Source organism: Engraulis encrasicolus, chromosome 2 (assembly GCF_034702125.1).
Source record: "Engraulis encrasicolus isolate BLACKSEA-1 chromosome 2, IST_EnEncr_1.0, whole genome shotgun sequence".
Lineage (NCBI taxonomy): Eukaryota > Metazoa > Chordata > Actinopteri > Clupeiformes > Engraulidae > Engraulis > Engraulis encrasicolus.
This window is the reverse complement of record NC_085858.1, coordinates 39,250,829-39,255,381: the sequence shown is the minus strand read 5'-3', so window position 1 is coordinate 39,255,381 and position 4,553 is coordinate 39,250,829. Positions and strand designations below refer to the sequence as shown.

General features: G+C 43.0%; 1 pseudogene; it reads left to right on the top strand.

Moving 5' to 3' along the window:
• LOC134464458 (scavenger receptor cysteine-rich domain-containing group B protein-like) lies at positions 1-2,889 on the top strand (annotated as a pseudogene).
• The last annotated feature ends 1,664 nt before the right edge of the window (positions 2,890-4,553 follow it).

The following is a 4,553-nucleotide window of genomic DNA, read 5'->3' as shown; positions in this document are numbered from 1 at the left end:
ATGAAAGATGCTGAGGTGGTGTGCAGGCAGCTGGGATGTGGAGAGGCTGAATCTGCCCCTATGGAGGCCTACTTTGGCAGGGGTAATGGGGAGATCTGGATGGATGGTGTCCATTGCTCAGGTGCTGAAAGTGCACTTGTGGAGTGCCTCCATAATGGATTTGGAACACATCGTTGTAACCATGGTGATGATGCTGGTGTTGTGTGCTCAGGTTAGTGCCTTCACGGTATGCTAAATGATGTATACCGTAAAATGTTTCTGTCAGGAGCTAACAGTAACATCCACAGCTAAAATGACTGCTGTTACCCATACTTTCAGTATCCGTTAATATTGATACTTAACCTGACTCTTGCTAGATGGGTTTGCCTTGCACCACGAACATCAATGTGAAACAACGCTATATGCATACATCAGCAAAGGCGTGTTTTTTTTTTTTTTAAATCCTTGCACATGATTGGGGAAACACTTGTCCGACATTTTTAATGAGATGCTACTTTAACTATTGATTGGAAAATATAGTTAAAACTACAGAATGAATGTTGACGAGTCCATGCGAGCAGCCATTGTTGTCTGAAACAGCTGTCACATTTCTTTTTTTTCCTTCTCTACTGCGTTTAAACTTTGACTACGTCACATCTCTGTAAATCCAGCAATCCTGATAGGTTCTACTGCATTTTGGTTTTGGAACAGGGCGACTCTGAAGGTCCTTGAGACCCTTATGTGAGCTTATGAAACTGAACAGAAATACACAAGGGTCTGGTGAGCGTCAGGCTAATTCATACTGACATTAATTATTTTTCACTGGTTGTCATAGCCTGATTATCATCCACTTTCAAATCTCTTCGAGACTTGGTCTGACCAAGAGCATAACAATTAACATTTCTCAAAAGCATTTCCCAAATGCCATCCCTTGGTTTGCTAATTATTGTTTGCTCCCCAACAAAGTGGGAGGAGTTCACCGTATTTGCGGGAACTCAGAAAGTACTTGCATTGACTCTTGACCTTACTGGTAGCAACGCTGAAGCTGTTGCGCCACTAGGAGGGCACGGCCTGGCTATGGTTTTCATTTCCTTTGCTTTTCCTAGCAAGATGAAATGCTAAGTTTGAACAAGTGTGTACAGTACAAAAACGTGTGGGAAGAACTGAGGGCAGATGTTTAAGCACTATTTTGACAAGGTCTAAATGGTATGGAATCCAACATTCTCATCTATGCTTCCTACAGGAAATGTCCCTGTGAGGGTGGTTGGTGGCACCAATAACTGCTCAGGTAGAGTGGAGGCCTACCACAATGGCCAATGGGGCACTGTGTGTGGAGACAGCTGGGACATTAACAATGCTAAAGTGGTGTGCAGACAGCTGGGATGTGGAAACGCTGTTTCTGCTTCCCACGAAGGCCACTTTGACAATGGCAGTGGAGTAATTTGGCTGAATCATATCCACTGCTTGGGCGATGAAAGATTCCTAGCAGAGTGTCCCCGTGTTGACGATGGCAACTGTAGCCATGAAGATGCTAGCGTGGTCTGTTCAGGTTAGTGACTACAAATGAAACTAGAAACTCAGCAATAGTAGGCAAAGTGTTTGAGTCTTTGTCTTAATTCTTTAACTTTGTGAACCCTTCAACTTGCAGGGCCTGCCCCTGTCAGGCTAGTTGGTGAAAGTCAAGATTGCTCAGGTAGAGTGGAGGTCTACCACAATGGCACATGGGGCACTGTGTGTGATGATGACTGGGACATGGATGATACTAAAGTGGTGTGCAGACAGCTGGGTTGTGGATGTGCGGTTTCTGCCCTTGGGGGAGCCCACTTTGGCAGTGGCACTGGGGTGATCTGGATGGATGATGTCCACTGCTCTGGTTCAGAACTATTCCTTGTGGAGTGCTCCCATAATGGCTTTGGGACACATAATTGCAACCACGCAGAAGACGTTAGTGTGGTCTGTTCTGGTAAGTAGAATTACAATACATTATTATATAACATAACATTGCATTTGGAAGACACTTTTTTAATCGAAGCAGCTTACGGTACAATCGAGGACATAATCATAGCCAATATCACTAGCAGATCCAAAGTGCACAGGAAGTGTACAGAACAAGTACAGATGCCAAGTAGGGTTAGGGTTTTTAAAGGGACACTGTGTGAGATTTTTAGTTATTTATTTCCAGAATTCATGCTGCCCATTCACTAATGTTACCTTTTTCATGAATACTGACCACCACCATCAAATTCTAAGTATTCATAATGACTGGAAAAATTGCACTATATACATGAAAAGGGGGATTTTCTCCATGGTCCGCCATTTTGAATTTCCAAAAATAGCCATTTTTAGCTGCAAAAATGACTGTACTTGGATCTTACTTAAAAATATTTGTTTATTACTTGGTAAACTTTCATGTAAAGATCAAATTTGGCAATAGGCAGCCCAGTTTCAATGAGCAGCATAGTTGCAGTACCTTTTTTGACCATTTCCTGCACAGTGTACCTTTAAGTACATTAGGAAAGGGTTAAGTAGAGCCCACACACATGCACATCATGCCATACACACTTTTAACAGTAATACAGTGTATCAATGCAGTCTCTTTTTTTATAATCGACAGGACCAGAACAGCCTCCTAAAATATCTCTGACAATGCCACACTCGGCTGTCTTGCCAGGGGACACCATTGAGTTCGGCTGCGCCAAATCATCAGACATTTGTCCCACAACTGTTTGCCACTTGTATAAAGATGGAAATTCCATTATGACCAGGTCAACAGCCAGCAACCAGAAGCATGTGACTTTCACATTTCCCAATGTGGACTTGTCCAACCAAGGCAATTATTCATGCGCCTATTCTCCTAGTTTCAGTATGAGTGCCTCCATTGACCTTACTGTTGGTAAGTACCGCAAGTGAGTAAGTGTACCGCACACTTTCTTGACTTTTTGCTCGTTTATTTAGAGTGAACAACGTGTTTCGCCTCAGTGCGTCCTCAGGCTCGCTCAGGTATAATATTGAGCCGAATGACGCACTGAGGCGAAATGCGGTAGACTTCTTTCTTTTGAAGTATTGAACACTCCTGCGTTTACCAGCACCTAGAAGCTGTGCATGGAACTTTGAACTGTTGAATTCTTGAGTAGCCTCTTAGTGCAGATGGGGTTGCCAGCGGGCCTATTCACTACATGCTGAAAATACTCAACTACATCATAGTAACATTGCTATGACATTACCAATAGCCTTACGTAACAGATTAAGACATAGCCATTGCAATTTTGGTGAGAGTAAGGTAATAACATAGGCTCTGTGCTAAGGGGTTGAATCAAAAGCTCAATCCAGGGGTTGTCTCTTATTTAGGTAATGTGAAGAATTATTGAGGTGGGCTAAGTGTTGGGAAACCATTAGTTTCCATTAGAAGGCCTACTGTATATCATTTGAATTGTTACATATTGATACAATATGTATCCTTCAGCTTATGTAAACTCTGTGGACACCTTCAATGACTGTAAAATAAATGACCTATTTGAACAAGCAGAAGTAAAACTGAACATCTGTGCGGGGTTAAATAACCTAACTTATGAGCAATGTTCTCCCTGTCTCAGCAAGCTACACTATATAAGGGTTCTATTTTTTGTTTTCTCCTGACTGCGCGAAACTACTTGCGCACAACTCAACCTCTAATTGTTAGAAAAAAGTTGGTCAAAAAATTTGCTCACGTGGTTGGCTGCCAGTGTCTTGCCCCTCCTCACAACACCGTGTTGATAGACCAAAAAAAAACCCCATTGGACTCTTGCAACTCGACTTACATTTACAACACATTCTACGCTCCCCAGTTTAGAAAAGTATAAACATATATATTTGTTTGAGTTGTTTGTTTGGACCATTGCACAGCATTGCTCATAGTTCTTCATAAAAAAAAACTGTTTCAAACTCATGTTCAGTAAATTGTAATACGCCCACTGTTGTCCATTCTTTTTTTACAAGTGGCACTGCCAAAACCAAATCTTAAAATTGGAAGATCACCAGCTTGGGGTCAGTCTGTCCAGATGAGCTGCTCCATCTCCACTCAGTACCTGGGGGGCACATTCACCCTACAGCAGCTCTCTGGCTCATACAGAGAGACAAAGGCAGCCTCAGGATCCTCTGCTGATTTCACCATCCCTCAGGTGGACTTTGTCCATGAGGGATCCTACTACTGCCAGTATCAGACACAAGTGTCCAATCGAGACTTCACCTCATCTCACAGTGATTCTGTCAGCTTCTTGGTAGCAGGTGAGATGTTAATGTTATATACAACTGCTATATCCTTGGCTATCACACCAAATGTTGTTATAATTTAAAAAAATATATGTAACCGGTGGTTATCCTGAACTTTTATTCTGACGGGGTAACGACGCTCCCCTTTTCCTTCCGGTGGGTAGCGTATATCATTCCGGTGGTAACTAGCTAGCAAAGAGGCTATGTTTTTGATGCTGCAGTGTGTAGCGTGGGGTACACCGCTCTCTCTCTGTGGTTGAGCCATCGTACAGGAAAGCCCTGTCCATCGGCGGCTGGCGTGGGGTCGGCTGCTGTTCTGGGATGGT